General features: G+C 40.7%; 1 protein-coding gene, 3 non-coding genes and 1 pseudogene across 6 annotated transcripts in view; all 5 read left to right on the top strand.

Annotated features, from left to right (window-relative positions):
• Nucleotides 1-970: 970 nt before the first annotated feature.
• aamdc (adipogenesis associated, Mth938 domain containing) overlaps nt 971-23,097 on the top strand; it is a 26,336-nt gene continuing 4,209 nt past the window's right edge. Inside the window, exon 1 of one of the 3 annotated variants that reach the window (XM_026191680.1) lies at nt 971-1,031. The gene's annotated coding sequence lies outside the window, so the exon portion shown is untranslated. Of the gene's footprint in view, nt 1,032-3,017; nt 3,117-18,618; nt 18,718-23,097 lie in introns of those variants that run through there. The other 2 variants (XM_026191681.1, XM_026191679.1) reach the window with 2 other exon arrangements.
• Nucleotides 3,757-3,947, top strand: LOC113037047 (U2 spliceosomal RNA). The gene has a single exon (XR_003274552.1). It is a non-coding gene; the product is annotated as a U2 spliceosomal RNA (small nuclear RNA).
• On the top strand, nt 7,447-7,610 carry LOC113037062 (U1 spliceosomal RNA). The gene has a single exon (XR_003274561.1). It is a non-coding gene; the product is annotated as a U1 spliceosomal RNA (small nuclear RNA).
• LOC113037051 (U1 spliceosomal RNA) lies at nt 8,875-9,038 on the top strand. Its single transcript, XR_003274556.1, has one exon. It is a non-coding gene; the product is annotated as a U1 spliceosomal RNA (small nuclear RNA).
• On the top strand, nt 19,052-19,152 carry LOC113037057 (uncharacterized; annotated as a pseudogene).

Genomic DNA, 23,097 nt, shown 5'->3' with positions numbered 1-23,097 from the left:
TGCTTGTGAAGCTGCACACAAGAATTTAACTCACATGTGCTGAACCAGTGTACCAGCACACGTGATGTGACAATAAAATTGATTTGATCCACCCACCCACTCCACCCTGTCTGCACTCTCTTTACTGTCTGTTGCCCAGGTATTTAGACCGTCTCTGCTCCTTGCATCTTCACCTTCCCACCTGCCTCCCTCACATTCAAACACATGTAATCTGTCTTTCTTCTACTGATTTCCATTCCTCTTTATGTCCAGAGCATACTTCCACATCTTCAGACTGTCTTTCACTTGCTCCCTACTCTCACTACAGACTTTAGCCAGAATTCCGCCACTTTAAAATTCAGCACGTGTTGCTTGCTAGAACACCTTTAGTGATTTTTAACATCTAATTTAACTAATTTCACCTAAACAGTCTGATGTTACCATCAGAACTATTCATGCTCTTTGTCAGCTGAATACACGACTTTATCTGAGTGTTTTGGACCTGAATAAAATACCTTAATTCAAGGCAGGGGACCAGGAGTGTTATGGCTAATGAAACAAAGCTTTTAGGTCAATTGAGGCTCTTTTGGATAAAAATCATGCAGGTTTCTTTAAATAAATTTTCTCTTAATCCATCAAAAATAATGGCAAAGTCTCTCAGTAGTGACTAAACCTCTTTAGTCGTAGATATGAAAACCTAAGATTTAAAATTATTTAGAATTTCCGACATAATGATCGAACAAATTGAGAACAGCAGAGCATTATTTGAGAAGAGGCTGCATTAAATTAAGCATCTATATGCAGTCTTTTCGTTTGCTTTGTATTTTAGATAAACTGTTTACATGACAGACATACTAACAGCTATTATTGCTTATATGTCAGAACTGAGTATATTTTATATAACATATATTGATTAACCGTAACGGCTGATGTGTAGTTTGTAAAGTCAAAATCAGGACTAGTGCGCATGCTCAAACCCAGGTGCCGTTAGTTTGACTCGCTACAGTTTGACGCCACCTGAGCATCAATTAGCAGGTTGGAGGAGACTTTTAGTAAGTCAATTTCTACCTAATAACTTTATAATTTATAATTATTAATTCACATTGAGACCACTGTATCAATTAAAAAAAACACCCTTTCTGTTTTTCGGGTAGTATTTAAAAGGTTTGTTTGGGTTTACCAACTCACGGCTCTTCATGGATTTGTGGGGTGAGGATAGGGTTGCCAACCGTCCCTTAAAATACGGAATCGTCCCGTATTTCGAAACAAAAGCACACGTCCCGTATTGAGCTAATAAGGGACGCACTTTGTCCCGTAATACAGTGAGAATCAAAAGTAGTCTATAACTTTTAATGGAATTAACGCTTTGTTTGAAAACATAATTCCCAGCCCCTCTCCTGCTTTGTGACCAATGAGCTGACAGCACACTTATGACAATTCGAGTATGACAATTCAGATTACCGCTCATCTCATTGGTCGAGGAAAGGTCGCTTGCGGAGAAAATACCGGAAGACAACAGATGACTACAACAAGAAGCATGGCCAACAGGGAAACAAACGCCGACACTGCGGTGCAAGTCTCGGACGACAGTACACCTAAAGCTGGGCAAACACTGTGCGATTTTTTCAGTCACGTTATTCAGCTCCTGCTCAAACTGCACGATTGACTCGCAGGGGTTAGACGTTGGTAGGTCACGATGTAGTCTCACACTATACCGCCCGATGCTCTGATGCGACCTGAGAGCTCACACTGTGCCTCCATAACATGAAGGTTATAACAGAAAATCTGTCGCTCGCTCTCTCAGTCTTTCACTCACACAGACACACCACCACCATCAACTTTGCTAAATTGCTAATGAAAAACATGATCAGGCAGCTGTGATTGAGCAGCAGTGTAAATCCAACTATTTTCACGGTTGTTGTGGTCGTGATAATTTTGTGGGGCCACATCGAAAAGGCTCTGATGAGCTTTCCAAAGTTCTACAGTTGTGCCTCCATCGCTTGTGTCCAGATCACACGCTGCACAGCCGCGCTGCGCCGTCTTTTTCACCGACGTTTACGTGTTTGCGCATGAGCAGTGTGAGCGGCTGTGGTGACACCCTCACGAGCGATTGATGATCGGGAGCTGGTCGTGAGGTGTTAATCACTTCTCGTTACCCCACGTATACTAAACGACGCACGATGAAGGCCAAAATCGGTCCGATCACTCAAAAATCGGCTCAAAATGGGCCAAAAATCGCACAGTGTGAGCCCAGCATTAGAGCAGCAATGTTTGTTCCCCTCAGAGAAAGGGAAGAATGGGGAAAGGAAAACACCTGGCTGGAAAAAGTTAATATGGGCATGTGCAGTGAATATCAGCGCTATGTGGCCAGAAGTGTGATAATATAATTTATTTTGTGTAATAAACAACTGCAAGGATAGATGATTACAACAAATAGATGACTAATACATAAAAGTAATACATAGATGAATAATGATGATGAGTTATGATGCGTAATCATGGGAACAAGCGGGTTTACAAACAGGAGCAGCTGATTAGCATTAGAAAAGCTGAAATAATACCTCAACTGAAGCCAATTGTACTAAATGCACTAAATGTGCACAGTTACAAGAATATTTTTCTTTCTATTGTTTTCTATTATTTTAAGTTAAGCAGGACAGAGTGCTTTTAAAGAAAGATTTACTTTTATTCTCAAAAGTTAAGCATGACAGGCTTCTGTTTAAGAAAGAGACCTGTTTTACTGTGTTAATGTTGTCATTTTGAGCTAAAGATAAATGGCTAAATGATCATTTGTTTCCCATGTGTTCATATCACAAAGAATAGAATATGCATCTACTTAAATCAACTTAAAGTCAAATGGTTAAAAAAAATAATTTCACACACAAAAAAAGAGCTAGAAAATTCACCACACTGGGAAGGGTGAAGACAACTGGGTTGCCCGGCCCTGGCCACGAGGTGTCCCTTATTTATTTTTCAGGGAGTTGGCAACCCTAGGTGAGGAGGTCTCAACCACAGTCGCCATTTTCGTGATAATGACTTCTTCCTCACACCAGGCGCGCCTGCAGAATATTTATAGCGTGTTTAGTTCTCAGACAGATGGATTTACGGGAGACTTTTATGAAGTTTGTTGACTCAAAGTATGTGCTAACTTTACTTTGTCGCATGTTAGCGGTAGGATGTTGTCAGACTTTGACTGGTATCTGCTGCTGTCATGTAGAGGGTGTTCTGCAAGGAAAACTCGAGCCAGAACAAAAAGAGAAAGATTTGCGTTAATATTTGCGGTTTGTCACCGAGTGGTTAATTTTTTTCATAATAGCGGAGCATGTAACATAAAGAGTGTAGTTCGCCCTCCGCGCCACCAGAGACCGCTAGTAAAGTTTGTTTTTTCTTAACGAGAAACGTAAAAACATTAATTTACTTTACCAGAAATATATTACGTTTAATTAAGTTAAAATAACACTCATATTTAGCGTGATAAGCGTGAGTGTTGTCATGAATGTAAACTAAATTTATTATGTTTATTTCTTGTTTTTTGCTTTTCTGCTTCCTATTGGACTAAAGCGTACCACGTGTCTAAGAAGACAGAAGAAGGTATATTTGCTAAAGCTAGCAGATTCAAATAACATACATCGACATTACACTGGTTATACGTTATCTAATGATCTCATGGTTGCTGTTTTATACGATGGCCTGAAATGGCGAGCGGTTTAGTTTCCGAACCGTCAGTGAGGGAGACTGTGCGGGGGGTGACTCCGTCTGCTCCGACATATTCCCGGTATCGCTTCTCGGCCTTTTGGCTAAGATCAAGTGTAGTATCTGTTCTTATCAGTTTAATATCTGATACGTCCCCTACCCGGGGACCATATATTAAATTGATTTTTGGAACAGGGAGATGGAATAGGGGCTTGCTCCGTCCACTCCACGCATCGACCTGGTATTGCAGTATCTCCAGGAACGGTGCACCCCCCTAAACATGTGGAAAAACAACGAACGTTTTACTAGCTGGATTTATTAGCAGTGTAACTGCAACCAGTCACAATTTTTTGTAGCAAAATACTGGCAACGAGAATGGATATACTTCCTATCCTGCTACACCAGCTTGCATATTCGCCATGCATGAATTAGTTAGAAAAGAAATGACAAGGTCAATGTTTAGTTTGTTTTAGAGTGGTAATGAATATATTAAACAGGAAACTCTTTATCAATCTATAGAGAATGGCGGTAAAAGTATTCCACATATCCCTTTAAAGTTGGACGTGCTTTATTACAGCAACTTGTACACCTTAGTGTCTCAAAGATATATTCATAAATGTCAAGTGTTTCTCAGATTTTGACTTCCTATTCCTCTGAATTTTTTTAATTACTCACCTTTGGCTGAAGATAAGATCGTGGGATTGCCTGTTCGTTAGATCCCTTTGAAACCTACTGAAAAGACTATTTGCTTGCCTTACCTTATTTACTTATGAAGATTTTTTGACATGAATACATGTAAAGAAAGAATATCTGTTGCTAGTAGTGAATTTGATATCTTTGATTAAAGTTAAATTATGGTATACAAGACGGGCTACAACAAAGGATTTTCATAAGTGGGCCGAGAATGGACTCTTTAAGTGGGTTGAGATGGAAATTGCAGAAATATGGGGCTGGGATGCAATTAAGGACAGATGGCAATAGGGCTGGGCCATATTATACCGTTCATGGTAATACCGGTACAATGTTAGGCAACGATAAGAAAATGTAATATCACGATAGAATATGGATAAAACACGCATGCACAGTGCCTTTGTTTTCATACGCACATGGCCGAAAAAGCATGGCGGCAACAGAGAATGAGAAGGGAGAAAGCGGATCATTGAGTGAAACGGATGAACCAGAATTAGTTTGTAAAAATGGTGCCACTTCAGTGATGTGGAACTGGAATTTGTCCACACATTTTTTTGTAGAACATGCAAGCAGCCCGTCATTATTGCCGTATTTGTCGGACTAACGCGCTCCTATAATCTGGGAGTAATCTGGGTCATAAATTCCGTCCCCTTCATGTCCCAAAGTCAAACGAACAACATCACCGAGAGTTAAAAACTGTCTAAATTCTTTCATCTTTAATAAAACGATCAGCATTGCTGCTTTACCAGGTGTAACTATGAAGTTTAACATCCAGGCATCCATGAAAACAGAATTTATTACACTTAACGAAGTTAGAAGCTAGCAGGAAGTTAGCTCGCTAGTTTCGCTAGTTACCTAAGCATGATATTGCATGTTCTGACTGAGAGATTTCTGAAAAAATTAAAACGTACAGCTCTGCTATCACTTCCAACATAAATGAAGACAGGAAACTAAACAGCAGTGACGTTTGTAGGGTTACTGAAGTTGGGCTAGCTGGTTTATAATGATGTGCTACGTGATCGCTAGCGACACAGCTATGTTAGCATAACACACACAGTGAAGCTGGACGAATCAACGCTAACACTTTTCCACTCGATAAAAGTTAACGTGAAGGTTCCTGATGGTTAGAGACAAATGCAATCGCATGGCAGGATGCTGTAAACCAGGGGTGCCCAATCCCAGTCCTCGAGAGCTACCGTCCTGCAGCTTTTAGATGCATCCTTGTTCCCACACACCCGAATCAAATGAATGGCTTGTTATCAGGCCTTTGCCAAACATGATGGCATGCTGAAGAGGTAATCAAACCATTTGATTCAGCTGTGTTGGAGTAGGGATGCATCTAAAAGCTGCAGGATAGTAGCTCTTGAGGACTGGGATTGGGCAGCCCTGCTGTAAACGGACCAAACTTCAGTCAGGAGAACAACTGAGATAATCCATCCACAATACAAGGTTAGTAAATAATATACTGCAACAACACAGGAATAGAGCAGCTGGGATAGAATACAGCATTAATGAATCAATGGTACAGAAGTAGAGGAAGCAAGATAAATAAAGTTGAATAAAGTTTGATTTATCTGAATGCTTTGTTTCGCTTAATGTGCCTTATAATCCCGTGCACCTTATGGTCCGAAAATTACATATTTAACTTTTTTATTTGGCACATCACAGTATAATGTAGCAAAGCACCTCTTTTTAACTTCAGTGGATATTATACATGGTTATGCTCAGGATATGTCAGCCCATTTCTACTGGAAATGCCTTTTCGTTAAACTTTCACTGTTACATTTTTATATAGCTGTAATGCACATAAAAAAAACAGCTGCTTGTTTGAGTGAAAATAAATGGATGGGGTTTTTTGCGCTAGTAAACTTGTGGAGTTGTATTTTGTCTCATGTCAATTACATCGTCAGTTATATCGTTATCGCAAATTTTCAAATATATATCGTGATAAATATTTTTGGCCATATCGCCCTGCTCTAGATGGAAAGTTATATTCCCAGATGCTCAAAAGAAATAAGATGTAAAATGAGATCCTTTAAGTGACTCGTTGACAATGTAAGGGATAACGGACAGAGACCTGTCAATATCAAAATATAATTAAAATCAGGGAAATACGTCAGCAGTGACCGTGGTCCACTTGATCCAGTGACTACAGTTCCAAGCAGATTACAGATACTGGGGTTTGTTACTCATCTTAAGACAAAATTCCGATAAGCATGCCAACTTTTGTAGGCCTTCATCTCGCTTCCAATATAATTTGAGGGGTTGTTGATATTATAACGATATGAATTGTGTGGCATATGTCAGGAAGAATGCCGGCGTTACACTTCGCACTCGGAAGGTGTAAGTAAACATCCATCTTCTCTTTAATAGATTTTAAAGAAACCAACAGGTCATCTAAAGTAATATTAGTTTCTAAGTCTTGTTTTGTTTTGTTTTTTTCAAATATCTGGTGGAACTTTTATGTCTAAAAAATCAGTCCAAAGGTCCTCTGACTATCAAAATCTACATCCTCCTCTTGAAGGAGTTGAGCACAGTGTGAAGGTGTCTCAAAATCTCAGATCTAACCCCATCACATCATAAAAGTGAGCGTTCCCACTCCAGGACAATAGGGGGCAGCAGGAGTAGGACAGTCAGCTGTCCAGCAGGAGAAGACAAAAGAACAGGAAGTGGTTGTGCTGTTAGCAGAAAACGTGTGTGTTTTGTGTGTTGTTGTTGATTTTTTTCTTCCTGAGCATCAGACGTGAATCAAACAGTTTTCAGCTGCAGTTTGATTTAACTTGGAGTTACTTGAACTTCCTGTTTGTTGGTGAATTTAAGGAGGTTAAATTGATTAACTATTGTGATCTTTCAATTAGCTTTTGTTGTGCAGATGCAGCAATGCATGATGGGAAAGACTCCCCGTATTTTATTAAAACGAAATAACCTGATGTGGCTCTGTTGGAAGCTCCTTCCTGTGTATATAAATAGTGTGTAGTCCCAGCCTCCTGCAGGCTGTGTTTGTGTTGATTGTGAGATTGTGAGCACCGTGAGTGTGCAGGGTTTGTGTGTGAAAGAGTCCCCCATGTGTGAGGTGAACAACTCATACTTACCTGGCAGGGGAGATACCATGATCAAGAAGGTGGTTCACCCAGGGCGAGGCTCAGCCATTGCACTCCGGTTGTGCTGACCCCTGCGAATTCCCCAAATGTGGGAATCTCGACTGCATAATTTCTGGTAGTGGGGGACTGCGTTCGCGCTCTCCCCTGATCACATGTTCAAAGAAAACAGAGGAAGCAGATACTGCGGCAGTGTCCTGCTGTTTATTAAGGCTCAGAAGTCTCCGTTGTTGTGTTATTTGAGGAAGATGTTAGTGAAAGCTTTGTGCTGCACAGTCTTTTCACTGAAGTCCTTTGTGCACTGTGGAGCACACTGTCACCTCCCGAGTGTTCATCCACTTAACAAACAGCAGCTTCTTTTCTAATCCAGGGCAGCTCGTCCCTCTCAGTCGTGTTAGGAAAGTCATTTTTGTCCATGTGCAGAAAGACAGCCTGTTTTTTCCCTTTTCTTTCCTCTAATGGTTCCACAGCAGCCAGCATGTGTGTTATGCAGATTGTGGAAGAGGGCAGGGCTGGTAGAACAGTTAGCCAAAGTGTAGCCACCACCGAGTAAAGAAAATGGTTTAAAGATCTATGACAGACGAGCAGCTCAGACCATAACTTATGTTGACCTCACTCTTTCCTGTGTACACAAAAAACTGTCACGTGTGAGCCGGTGCCCAATCAGCTCGAACAAACCGTTTGTATTCACACTTTGTGGGCTTGTCCCTCATATACGACTTCATGCCACTGGTAGCCTTACATGCCACCATCCTCTAATCTGTGCAGATGTTTCTACAAGGCTGAAATGAGCTTTGCAGGTAGTGTAATGTGATCATAGAGTGGATGTTCAGTCTGATTATGACAGAAACTCATCTTATTCCTTCTTTGCTGTTGTTTACACACAAGGAAGCTCTTAGAATATGTGTGTGCAATAAACAGTGTTGTTCCTGCTCCGGGACAGTAGGGGGCAGCAGCAGGAGGAGAGTGAACTGTTCAGCAGCACATAACAAAGGAACAGGAAGTGGTTGTGCTGTTAGCAGAAAACGTGTGCGCTTTATGCGTTTTTTTCCTTTTTTCTAAACATCAGACGTGAATCAAACAGTTTTCAGCTGCAGTTTGATTCAACTTGGAGTTACTTGAACTTCCTGTTGGTTTGTTGGTGGATTTAAGGAGGTTAAATGGATGAAAAATGTTGATCTTTCAGTTAGCTTTTGTTGTGCAGATGCAGCAATGCATGATGGGAAAGACTCCCCGTATATTTTAAACTAAATAACCTGATGTGGCTCTGTTGGAAGCTCCTTCCTGTGTATATAAATAGTGTGTAGTCCCAGCCTCCTGCAGGCTGTGTTTGTGTTGATTGTGAGATTGTGAGCACCGTGAGTGTGCAGGATTTGTGTGTGAAAGAGTCCCCCATGTGTGAGGTGAACAACTCATACTTACCTGGCAGGGGAGATACCATGATCAAGAAGGTGGTTCACCCAGGGCGAGGCTCAGCCATTGCACTCCGGTTGTGCTGACCCCTGCGAATTCCCCAAATGTGGGAATCTCGACTGCATAATTTCTGGTAGTGGGGGACTGCGTTCGCGCTCTCCCCTGATCACATGTTCAAAGGAAATAGAAGAAACAAATATAATTAGGGCTGCTCGATTATGGCAAAAATGATAATCACGATTATTACCAATGAAATTGAGATCACGATTATTTCACGATATTTATTTAACAATAACAATGCATTGAATAATTGCTTTAAAGATTGTCAAAAAATAATATAAAATAATGTGCAAATTCTGATAACCGTGGACAGTGGTTGTGCTTTTGTAACGTTGAGGTATGGACAGCTACACACTGAGGCTTTGAGCCTCAGTCCTGCCTGTTCACATTTTATTCTGTAAAAACTAAATTTTCACTGCTTTTATGACCTTTTTAGTGGGGAGAACATAGCTGGGATTTAATGATTTAACAAATCTTTTGAATCCTTTGTCCTCCACAATGCTAAATGGCTGTGAGTCCTCAATCACCATGCTGACCAGGTCTTCATCTATTTGAGATTGTTCTCCTGAGGAAAGACAATAAAGACAAAGCAAAAATATAAATATCACACACGTAACTTATTACAGTTGTATAATATTGTTATATCATTTAGTAACATTACTGCATGCTATATTATCATTGCATTTGATGGCTCACCTGGTCTTGCTCCACAATCGGTGTTCCTCTTATTCTCATGCAAAGCTCTGTAGTGCCTAAGCATGGATGAGGTGTTGTTGTTATATCCCAGCTCCCTGGCACATAGCAAACACTTCACCTTGTACAAAAGTCAAGACAGCTCAACATAAATTGTATTGCACCATCAGTATCATGACAATACATCTTCTGTAGAAATTTACATACCTTGTTGGGAGGAATAAAATCAAAATGTTCCCACACAGGGGAGGACATCCTCCTCTTCTTAGCTGGCTCCATTCTCTCCTGACTTTCTCTCCTCACTCTCATAAACCTCCAAACTGTCTCCAAACTCTCTCTAACCGCAACTCTCCATCAAACACCCACATTTTGAATGAAGTCTGAGGGGTTTATATCGCTGTCATATCTCGCGGCAAAGTTCGAACCACTTCATGAACCAGTCACGTGGTACAGCCGGGCAGCGAGGCTTCGGACGTCATCATTTTCAGCTCCTCCCATAAATGAAGCAAGCCTCGATACGCGCTTCGCGGAAACGCCCCCTCCATTACTCGACACACGCTCCGAAGCCTCGATACAGAACGTCCCATCACTACGTGCAAATGTTTGCAATATAAAAAAAAATGTAAACATTAATGTTTAGTGAACTTCAAACTACTGCATAATATTTATGCATATAAATAACCAAACATCAAGGCAAGCTGTGTAGCCACACAATGCACAATTGCATCAAACTGACATTGAGGTATGTCAACTAAAGTTGCTGCCTGAACAAAAATAAAATTAAACACTGAAAGTAGTACCTTTTATAAGAAATAAATAAAAACTAGTAGGCCCGAGTCCCATACAATCTCAAAATGGCTCAACAAAACATGGTTCCTGCAACCTTTCAAAGGTTTTTAGCCAAAAACACCAGCCTATTGACATGATCAGGCTTCAGGGATGCACGCAGGCAGTTGACAACATTTCCACCAGTACTAAAGACCCTTTCTGATGAGGCACTTGTGGCTGGGATGCAAAGATATTTCTTTGCCAGGATGGAGAGTCGTGGGAAGAGGTTCTGTGATAGCTTCCACCACCCCAGTGGGTCTTCCTCTGTGTCCAGGGTCCCTGCCTGGAGGTAGGCCTGAAGCTCAAAAGCTATGGCCTGGTCCAGTTGAATAGCATGTTCTGCACCTGGAGCTGTGCTGTGAGGGGCCTTAAAGAAGCTGCTTAGGCCCTTTTTTCTCTTCTTTTGGTTTGATGCACCATCATCAGCAACCTCCGTGTTACCAACGGGTGTCCCCATCACTGCAGCCTCCTTTAATGGGACAAATATAAAATGACAGCAACACAGAACGAGGAACCAGTTTTATCTGTCTCGGGTTTGGCATTCTAAAATACAATCCTTAAATAATTACTATAAATTCATAAAGTCATCATCTTGCTCAGCCAAGATTGAGTTGTTAATAGGTGGAGTGTTGGTTTTATTAAAGACACACTCACATATTTCTCTCCAGAAAGTGCATCAGTGAATTCAACCAGAGGTCCCAAGGTCTTGTTGATGGCCTCAAGGACATGAATGTCCTGCCATGAGGGGATGAGGTGCCTGGTTCCTTTGTCTTGGGAGAGGACATGGGCAATGGCCTTCTGCAGCTCAAGGACTCTGGAAACCATGGCCTGCCTAGATCCCCATCTGGTTGGACATTCAGTCTTTAAGGAGTGGTCTGGCAGTTTGAGGTCTATCTGTGCCCTTTTCAGCTCTCTCTTTTTTTTCCAACTGAATGAAAAGGTGCTGACCACTTTTTTGCAGACCCCCACTGCACGCTCAATCCTGTGATCTTTCATGGCTCTTTCTATAAAAACATAAAAAATATAAACAAGCATTATCAGGATGATGATTGTCATTTCCTTGAGTGTGAATGAATAAGAAAAAGTGATGGTAGCTTATTTATGTGTTTGTATAATTCATAGAAAATGTGTATGACTGTGAGAATGAATAAAAGTATCTCTGAATTTAAATTGTTTTTTATTTATTATATTCATTCGAAGCATTATGTTGTATACTTGTTGAAAGAAAATCACATTATGCATCATATTCAGTAGGAATTGGGCCTACTCACCTATGGCCAAATGTAATCTGTGCCCAAAGCACTGGAGCCTCATCCAGCCATTCAGTTCTGCAGCCAGTATGACATTTGCAGCGTTGTCTGTGGTTATACAGACGAGTTTACGCTCCTCCAGATCCCACGTAGCCAGTGCTTGTTTCAGACCTGCAGCTATGTTCTGCCCCGTGTGGTCTTCTGGGAAAAATGATGTCTGGAGACATTTCGTTTTCATGTTGAAATCCATGTCAATGAAATGTACCGTGAGGCTCAAATACGGGTGCGGCTTGACCACAAGTCCATTGTGGTGGCAAAATATTGGGCTGTAGCCACTTCCTTTGCGACACCATCATGACACTCGTCATATAAAGCGGGAATCGCCACTCGACTAAAATAGTGACGAGATGGCAAGTTATACCGTTTGTCCAAAGTGTGGATTAGTTTCTTAAAGCCGGGGGTGTCCACTGTGTTAATTGAGCATTGGTCTTTGGCGAGGAAAAACGTTACCGCTTTTGTTATCTCCTTGTGTCTCTGGGAGCTGGTGGGATATTTAGTCGCGTTGTACATGGTAGCGTGAATGGAGGTCTGTGAGGATGAAGCATGTGTTGTTGAGGGTTTTTCTCTATGCTCCTTCATTGTTTGATCGTATGTCACTTTGTGAGCTGTCTTCAAATGATTGAATAAATTTGTAGTGTTGCCCTGTGGTGCAGCTACAACACCGTAGCAAAGTTTACACACTATATCGACTTGATCCACGTCGGACTCCGCGAACCCATAATGTTTCCACACCACTGAAGTAGTTTTACCTCGCTTTTCAACCAACGGCATTCTTTCTTTAGCAGCCATTATCCTCTCCTCTCCAAATAACGTCTGCTTAGCTCTCCTCCTGCAGGGCAGGGATAGCTCAGTAGGTAGAGTGGTGGCCCCATGATCGGAAGGTCGGGGGTTCGACTCCACTGAACGGCTACCCTGAGGTACCCCTGAGCAAGGTACCGTCCCTACACACTGCTCCCCGGGCACTGCACTGGCGGCTGCCCACTGCTTCACTGGGTGAATGGGTTAAATGCAGAGGAACTATTACCCTATGGGGACTAACACGCACACTTTACTTTTACTTTTACTTTCAGGTACTCTTAATTGATGTGACGCGTGTTCGAAACGCAGAGAGGTGCGCTCGATTTGCCACCTCGCGAGAGTAAAGCACGAGGGAGGTGCTAATAATCGGCTCAGTCATTTTTAATGATCGTTGAAAGCTCAGATCGTAATCGTGATTAAAATTCGATTAATTGAGCAGCCCTAGATATAATAGTGTCCTGCTGTTTATCAAGTCTCTGAAAGCTCTGTTATTAGAGAAAAGGTTACTGAATGAATGAAGGCTTTGTAGTAAAGTACTACAGTAAACAGGACTTTCTGTTGTTCAGAATAATCTTCCCACAGTATAAAGTTCCCACTAATCTCCACTAGAGGCTGATAGAGTTCTGTTAGGTGGTGTGTGGTTTGTCTCTGGACTGGAGGGAAGTGTTCACACTTTGTGCTTGTCACTACCCGATCCGTACAACGCATGTGCGAAAGGCCACTACTTCCGCTCAAAGCATTTTACGATAGTTACGGTCAGAGTATCTGTTAAGATGTTAGCAATGATAAGTATCTCTTAAAATGTTTGCAGTAATGAAACATTTCAATATAATGTAGACAAAAACGAAAAAGAACAACAGTCACAGTTCAGGGGATCAGATCTACCTGATCCCCCTACCTCTGTACCGTGCATGTGCAGATGGTCTCTGCTTCTGTTTCGTTTAATTCCAGTTTACTCCCCAGCAGTGTTGCCAATAGGGCTGCCACGATTAGTCCACTAGTCACGATTACGTCCACTATCAAAATCGTTTGAAGCTTTCTAAGATCATAAAAGACGCAGGAATAAGTAGCAGGATTTAAGAGTGTAATAATGGACTGAAACAGAAGATGGCAGCACTGCATGTACAAGCATGCCAGATGTCGTTAAACCCCGAAGAAGAAGAAGCTGTGTCCCAGAATTCATAGCGCAGCCCAGCTCAGTTTCCAACAATGGCGGCAGCTAGTTAGTTTTAATATTACTCTTATTATTCTTTCTGGGTCACAAAATAAACGTTTAACATATTTTCAGGCGAGAATGTAGCTGTGTAAACTTCAAATATCTGCTCAGTTTATCAGGACACCACATGTTTTGAAAAGCGCAACGATGTTTTCGGAGACGTCTGTTACCCACTAGCTCGATAGCTAGCCGGGGGCTAGGCTCACTAGAGCCGTGAGAACACCGGACTCCCGGCAAATCGTTTTCAAACCCACCGCCGTCTTTCGCTACTCAGGTTAAACGTATATAAGTCACTTAGATAACTTCAAAATGTTATTTTATTTGTTCCTGAGTAAATCGGTTTGGCTGAGATCAAAGTTATAGTTTTTACACAGCTGAATAAACGTCAAGCAGACAGCTGATTATCAGAAGTGTGAGATGCTGGAGAATTTACTCCGGTGTCCTGTTATATTTTAGATAGCAAGGAGTTTATTAAACTTCACCGAAACAATCTGCAAATTTAATAAACTATCATCTTGTCTTTATTTTTAGTTAGCACCTTAAACACTTAAAGCTGTAAGCTAATGATAGTCATATAAGAGCAGATGCTGCTGGTGCAATAAGCTGTACGCTGTACGTCCAATGGATGATGATCTGATTAGTCGACTAATCGCAAAAAAAAAAATCTGTGACTAGTCGACTATCAAAATAATCGTTGGCGGTGGTTTACGACACCAACTGTCTGCCACAGACGTCTTAATGCCCACTCACATCCTGGGCCATCTGACCTCAGGAAATCACATGATAGGGTGGGGCCAGGTTTCACAATGAGCTCACCCGAAACCCTGGCTGATTGTGACCCACACCCGCTTTCACACCTTGGCTCATGTGATTAGGTAGAGGATCATCAGGGGGTCCTTTGTCCGTCTTTGGGGGGAAACTCCCACTGGGTTTAAATCTGGGACTCTCCACCATTTGACCTTAGAACTGAAGAAACTTCTCGGATGAGAGGTGAAACGTCTTCAAGCAACTTAAAGAAGTCCAGACGCTTTTCTTTCCAAGCTCCTTAGACTACGATGACCTGGATGACTGAGAACCTTCACAGACCCTTCTATAAAACCATGATTAACTCTATTAAAAGCCCCCTCTTGATCTAGTGTGATACAGATGGCAAATGTCTATCTTCTAAAAAGCCCAAACATGTATATGAAGTTGGATGTTCCATGAAATATTCTTTCCTTTAACCCCACTTGTTTGATCTTTATCAAATATATATGGCAGGGCTGCAGCTAATCGGTTTACAATTGTCTTATACAATATCTTGTATTTCACACATAATATTTTTATACAATAGAGAGATCACACGTGTGCATGCTCTTACTCGTTTCCTAACTGCTATAAATTTCATTTCAATTTCATTTCATTGATAATCTCTCCCAAATGGCTTCTCAGTAAATCCCAAAATGTCATGTAAATTTCTCGTCTCAGTCTATCTATTCCAGGCACCTTCCTGTTTTTCATTGAATTCAAAGCAATGTATAGTTCTTCTTTAGTAATATCTGTTTCTAATTTTCCTTTTTTATCCAAGGGTAAAAAAACCCCCCCAAAACAAACAAAAAACAAATGTAAATATGTACTCCCCATTTCAAAAGTGACTTGAAAAAGTTGGGTGCAATGTGATGCAGCCTCCTCCAATAGTTCCTCCTGTTTTAGCCATGACCCCATCATTCCTTTGCAGTTCCTTTATTGATCTTCTTTTACAATGTATTTTGACTTTTCTGAAAAAATAGGCAGAGCATCTTTCATTTGCATATATTCCTGCTTCTGCACTTTAAATGTACAAGCTTTTTTCTAAAAAGTGTCCTGCAGTAATCTCTATCCATACTTACACCATTAGAATTGTCAGTAGAATATATATTGCCAATTTCTTTTTGTGTGGAATTTAACATCAATTTTGATTTATTTATTTTTTATCTTTCTTTGCAATATTTTATTATATAGCATTTTATTCTTTGTTTTGCATGTTTCCACCAATTCACAAGGTTGGAGTATAGATTCCTGGTCCTTTAAAAGGGGCTGAAAGCTGGACCTAAAATTGTTATCGCTAAGAATGAACAAAAAACGAAGAAATATTAGCAGACCGTATTTGCTTGTAGTAAAAATGTAATCTAACTGGGGTTTTATTCCTCTAATGTTTTCCCAAGTATCTCCAGGATCATCCTTACATATCTCCCTAAAATCGTCTAGTAAAGCAAATTCTTTATAAATAATTTTAGCAGCAAAAGATGTTTACCTCTGTCTACTGAGCCATTTAAATCACCCTCCACAACAAATCAAATCAAATCACTTTTATTGTCACATCACATGTGCAGGTACATTGGTACAGCACATGTGAGTGAAATTCTTGTGTGCGAGCTTCACAAGCAACAGAGTTGTGCAAAATACAATAATGTAAACAAGCAAAATACAAGAATGGCTACATCTGAAACTAATAATATATGTACAATATATAATAGTATATGCATTTCTGGATGTGTATACTCAATATTTTTCTGTGTGTGTGTGTGTGTGTGTGTGTGTGTGTGTGTGTGTGTGTGTGTGTGTGTGTACACATATTTTACAAATTAAATAGAGTAAACAATAAATAAAATATATAAAATAAAATATACAGAGTTGAGACATGTGCAAAACAGTGGCATTTCTGTACAGTATGGAGTGCATAATGTTAAAGTTCCAGTAGTGAAGCTGAGGTGTCTATGACGTGTTCAGCAGTCTGATGGCCTGATGGAAGAAGCTGTCTCTCAGTCTGCTGGTACGGGACCGGATGCTGCAGAACCTCCTTCCTGATGGAAGCAGTCTGAACAGTTTATGGCTGGGGTGACTGGAGTCCTTGATGATCCTCCCCGCTTTCCTCAGGCACCGCTTCCTGTAGATGTCTTGGAGGGAGGGAAGCTCACCTCCAATTATCCGTTCAGAGCACCGCACTACTCGCTGGAGAGCTTTGCAGTTGTAGGCGGTGCTGTTGCCATACCAGGTGGTGATGCATCCAGTGAGGATGCTCTCAATGGCACAGTGATAGAAGGTCCTGAGGATGCGGGGGCTCATGCCGAACAGCTTCATTTGTCATGAAACGTATGTCTAGATTGGCTAGTAACTCCTTAGGAACTGGAGGTTCTGCATCTGCGTGTATGTTAATTATTCTATGTTCTTTACTGTCAATATCGACACACACTCTCACTCCAATCTGGATTCTCCCTTAACCCATTCTCTGGAAAACAGCAGTATATCACTATCATCTTTTAAATGTCCTTCTTGTAACAAACATATGTCAAAAACAAATGTTGCCAGGTAAGAAGAAACTACTGCTGTCTTTGTTGGGTTTTGTAATCTCCTGACATTCATGGTCATGATTTTAAAATCTGCCATGTATCTGAAGGATTGTGGGGGTTTTTGGGGTTTTTTTGTTTTCTTTTACCAGCTTCTTCTTTATCAATGAGTAACATAAACAGTTGGTGCTTCGTGCTGAGGAACGCCTGTGACAAAAGAGTGAGACATATTGATCCCTCTAGCACCTCCTCATTATTTTGTATTTGTCATTTCCTGTGGAGATGGAAATATTACATGCGGGAGGATTTGTTGTATTTCCAGATGACCAGCCAATAGTTACATTACTAGCAACGTCTTCATCCAAGGGAGGAAACCCACTGACAGTTTGTTTTGTCTGACGCAGCTCTTCTGAAGAATTGAGAGGTCTAGAAAACGGCCTCTGCTAGCATTACCGTTAACAGCTGGATTTTCCTGTTTGAGTGCAGCTAGCTAAACCGCTAAACATGTTTTTAAAACTTGAACTTTAAGCGCTTATTTCTTAAATCCAGCTTCAGACCGTGTTCCATCTGTCTCGCTTCCTGAGGGCAGGGCTGAGTGGTGTAAATTAACCTGTATATGTGTAGCATTTCAAGTCCCTTTTAAGGTCAGTCTTTTTTTTTTCATATTTGGTTTAATGGGTTTTCTGTTAATGTTTGCTCAAGATTCCTGGAAACCAGTTCAAAGCCCTCCCCACACCCTCAACCAGTCTCTGGTTCTGGCTGAGGTTTCTTCCCGTTAAAAGGGAGTTTTTCCTTCTTACTGTAGCCAAATTCTTGTCGGGCTTTTCTCTGTATTATTGAGTACCTTACAATATAAAGTGCAATTGTTGTTGTGATTTGGTGCAATATAAATGAAAATGAATGTAATTGAAACGGGGTTTTAGGTATTCGTTTGTTTGTTTAGTTGATTTATTTTGAAATATTTCAGTGCAAATTAGTCTTGTGCGTGTTTGTGTTTTGTACAGCTAAACGTACATAACATGAAACGAGTTCTGCTACCAGCAGTTGTCTGTCCTTGCTATTGTTGATGATTTGTGTCTAGCAGAGGTTGCTGGTACTTGATTTGTTCTTCAGAGCCGACTGGCCGCGGTTATATTTGCAGGTTTGTGACCTGATTGTTCTCCCACAGACACCGCTACGCGTTTAAAGAGTAAATCTTTGGCCTGTGGATGCAGTAGAAGTTCACAGGTGAAGATTTATCGTACCCAAAACGTATAAAACTTGATTTTATTATCAGTGTTCCTCTGTTCAATCATTACTGGATGCAACTATTGCTGCTGTACTCTGCTTAGTTAACTCAGGCGAAGGAAAATCGCGCTACAAATGTTTAATTTCTTTGCTGACTTTTCAAATTTAAACGTGTAATTTTTGTTTTCTTTAAATTTTAATAATTTAAATGAACTACAAGTTAAATGTTGCATAATATATTTGTCTACACAAGCTCCTTTATTTTACTACGATATTTTGTTTTCTATGAAATGAATCGAGTTGAGGAGGCGCGGCTTCTCTGGACCAAAATGGCGGCAGCACTGGCTCCTCGCAGCCCGTAACAGAAACACGGACTACCCACGTGAATTTCACCTTCGGAGGACTCGGTAATAGTTATTTGACAGGTTTCAGGGATAACATCAGTAAATTCGGAATTTAATGTTAAATTTCGTAGCCTTTTTGCTCTGTTGCTGCTTCGGTTTGTGATTGGACAATTGCAGACTACGTAACCAGGAAGCCACCAGGAAGACGTATTGTTTCTTAAATAACTTTGTTTGTAGCGATTCTTCGACTCGTTCTTCTACTTCAGTTGAATGTTTTTGTGTTTATTTCATAAACTGTACGGTAAACGTTACTGTTGAATTTTAACTTCGGATTTCGGACCGCGAGTCAGGGAGAGGGTGCGGGGAGTGACTCCGTCTGCTCCGACATATTCCCGGCATCGCTTCTCGGCCTTTTGGCTAAGATCAAGTGTAGTATCTGTTCTTATCAGTTTCAAGGCGAGAAGTAATGTAGGATGGCGGCGACGTCGGCCAATTTTTCGGAGAGGAATACATGGTCGTATGGAACGAGGAATACCTTGAGATTCGAACTAATGGATAAAGAAAAGGATTTCCATGACAGAATTAATTTCGGACGAAGGATTCTTTATGATGCATTGAAGGTACAACCAGAGGAAATCTACTGCCTTCAGCAAAGCACGGCAAGTAAGCACTATGACGTGACTTTTTGCACGGGAGAGTACGCGGAGGAGGTGAGAAAGAGATGTGGTACAGAAGAAAATGAAGAACTAAAAAAATATATGGTAACCCCGTTATACAGGAACGATTATAGGATTTTAACGGTGCACATGTATAATCCCTGGGTTACAGAAGAGACCATTAAGTACTTCCTGGGGCGGTACGTTACAGTGCTCCCAGGGGTACGAAAAATAAAGGACGGGCTAGGCCTATGGACTGGAAAAAGACAGTTTCGGGTAAAACTTAAAATGGATATGACAACGGAAGATGGATACTGCCACCCGCCTGCAGTGTTTTCCATCGGAGCAGACAGAGGTTTTTTGGTGTATGCAGGACAGCCACAAGCATGCAGAAAATGCGGCAGTACGGGACATAATGCAGACAATTGTGAGCAGGTGAGGTGTAGGAGCTGCGGGAAAAATGGCCATATCACAAGAGACTGCAAAGAGCCTAGAAGGTGTCACTTATGTGGCTCAGATACACATAGGGCAAGAGATTGCACTAGGCCCAGATCATATTCGGAAGCAGCTAAAGCAGGGACCGAGGTAGAGCGGTATGAAGAAACGGATATAGGAACAAATATTGGGGAAAGCGCACAAGAGGCGCCACCAGCAGAAAGGAATCAGACTAATGAGGAAGAAGGGGGGGGGGGAGAGGATGGGGCCGAACAAGGAAAAGAAGAAGGCGATAAGATGGGGGAGAAAAATGGGGAGAAGCAGTGCGAAGAAGGACAAATATGGGAAGTGGCAGCTAAGCCACGAAGAAAGTCGGCCAAAAGGCGTAGGAAAGTGAGCTCGGGAGTTTCTCCAGGAGAGACTAATTTGAAAGAAGGTAAAGGAGAGCGGATGGAAGAGGGAGGGGAGATGGGAGCGTATGTGTTGAGAGGGACGCAGACTGAATGCATGCACACACCAATGAGTGATTTAACGAGTGATGGAGACGTTGAAGAAGAAGAAGTAGAAAGTGAAGAAAAATCGGAAGATTCATTTATAAAAAATTTGCTGGCGCAAGTCAACATGGACTAATAAGGGAGGGGAAAATGGACGACAGAGGTTTTTCTTTTTTTTTCTTTTTCGGCTCTAATTTTGTAAAGTTTTCCTTTTTTTCAGGGGATATGAAGATCAAAAAGACAACTAGGAGATGGTATCTGTTTTTGCTTTTGTTTCTTTGTTATAAAATTATTAAGTGCCCTCTGCTTAGGTGTATAGATACCCCTTTTTTTATTACAAAATGGTGAGGTTCCGAATAATTACGTTAAATGTAAGGGGGTTAAAAAATGCCAGAAAAAGACAAATGGTATATGAATTTCTGTTGTTTTATAATTTTGATGTATGTTTATTACAGGAGATACATTTGAAGGACGAGAAGGATGTTGTTATTTTTTCGGAGCAGTGGAGGGGGGGTGAATCGGCATGGAGTATAGGAGGAGTATATGGGACAGGGGTGGGAGTGTTGTGTGGAAATAAAAGTATAAAAATAAAAGAAAGTTATACGGTGATACAGGGAAGAGTGATGGTGGTAGATGTAGAAAAAAACGGGGTCCAAAGCCGGATAATAAATGTGTATGCACATGTGGATCCAAAACAAAGAAGAGAACTCCTTTTGTCGATGGACACTTGTTTTATTACAAGGAAAAATATTATAGTGGGAGGGGATTTTAATGTATCTTTAGAAAAAGAAAAATTTTCTCTCCCATTAAAGACATTTATAAGACAATACGGGTTAACGGATGTTATGGGCAGACTTCTGGGGAAAAAAGTAGGGTATACATGGAGGAATACAAGGGGGGTACAGAGTAGGTTGGACTATATTTTGATAGATAAAAAGTGTAAAATTAAAGGGGGAAAAACGATTCCGGTTCTACTCACGGATCACCAGGCGGTAGAGGTGGATTTGGAGATAGAAGGGATGGAATACGGGAAGGGATATTGGAAATTAAATAATGAGGTGTTAAAGGAAAAAGATTATAGGGATAAATTTTTAGAGATCTTCCCTTTATGGGTGAAAGTAAAAGAACTTTATGGAAAAAAAGGGGATTGGTGGGAGGATGTAAAATGCAAGATAAAAAAATTTACGATAGAATATTGTACAGATAGATCTAAACATAGAAAAGAAGAATTTAATATGTTACAAAAAGAGATAGAACATATTTATGTTATACAAAAGGAGGGGAAGGAAAAAAATGTAGATTTGAAAATTGAAGACTTAAAGGTGAGGCAAGAAGAGTTATTAGAGAGGAAGGCAAGAGCAGAAACATATAAATTAAAACAGAAAGAGTATGAGGAAGATGAAAGGTGTTCCGCATATTTTTTTAAAAAGATGAAAAGTAGGGATAAAAGGGGGGTTATAGAGAAATTGGAAAAGGATGGGAAGGAGATTATAGGGAGGGAAAGCATGTTGGGGGTAGTAAAAGAATATTACGAGGATTTATTTAGAAAAGAAAAAGTAGGGACAGAAAAAAGAGATGTTCTTTTGGGGTCATTAAAGAGGAGATTAGTAGAGGAAGATAGGGAGTTTCTGGAAAGGGAAATAACGATGGAAGAGGCATATAAGGTGGTAAAGGGAATGAAGGTAAATAGGGTACCAGGAATAGATGGATTAACGAAAGAATTTTATGAGGTATTTTGGGGAGTGATAGGGTTACATTTGTTGGAGGTCTTTAAAGAAATATTAGAGGGGGAAGAGATGGCGGAGAGTATGAGGACGGGTGTGATTTCGTTATTATTTAAGAAAGGGAATCCTCATTTACTTGATAATTATAGACCGCTCACTATGTTATGCGTAGATTATAAGATTTTAAGTAAGATAATTGCAAATAGATTGGTAGGGGTAATGTCGGATATAGTGGGAAGTGATCAAACGTGTGGGGTGAAGGGGAGACAAATTTCATGGAATATACAATTACATAGGGACATACTTGCATATGTAAAGGATAGAAAAATGGCGGCAATCTGTGTAAGTTTAGACCAACAAAAGGCATTTGATAGGCTAGATTACGAAATTTTGTGGGAGGTAATGACTAAGATGGGCTTGGGAAAACAATTTATAAGGTGGGTGAGGATCCTTTATAAAGAGATATATTCAAAAATCAAATTGAACGGGTTCCTCACGGAAAAAGTTCATCAAGCGAGGGGGTTGAGACAAGGGTGCCCGTTATCGGTGGTACTCTATGTATTATATGCTGAACCATTGGCTTGTGCAATTCGGGAGAATAAAAGAGTGAGGGGGATAATGATGCCGGGGGGGGAATGTTTGAAAATATCTCAATATGCGGATGATACTATACTATATTTAGCGGACGACGACAGTTTAAGAGAAGTTGTGGAAATATTAAAAATATATGAAGAAGTTACAGGATCAAAAATAAATAAGGAAAAGACAAAATATAAGTACTTGGGGACGTGGGAAGGTAGAAGGGAAAATATTTGTGATTATACTTTGTGTGAAGGTCCTATGGACATTCTAGGAATTTCTTTTGGGAATAAGGAGGGCGATGCTATTTGGAACTGGAAGGGGAAGATGGCAGAGGTGGAAAGGAAATTACGACTATGGAAAATGAGGAAGCTTACAATTACTGGGAAGGTGTTAGTGATAAAGAGTGAGGTGGTGCCGAAATTATTGTATCTAGGCTATGTGTTCCCGATGCCACAAGTATTTAGAGCACAAATAACGAGGGGAATATTTAACTTTATATGGGGAGGTTACGAGTACGTAAAGAGAGTACAAATGTATCAGGAGGTTGCCGAT

This window comes from Astatotilapia calliptera, chromosome 14 (genome assembly GCF_900246225.1).
Source record: "Astatotilapia calliptera chromosome 14, fAstCal1.2, whole genome shotgun sequence".
Taxonomy (NCBI): domain Eukaryota; kingdom Metazoa; phylum Chordata; class Actinopteri; order Cichliformes; family Cichlidae; genus Astatotilapia; species Astatotilapia calliptera.
The sequence above is the reverse complement of the archived record's forward strand: the minus strand, read 5'-3'. Positions and strand labels throughout refer to the sequence as shown.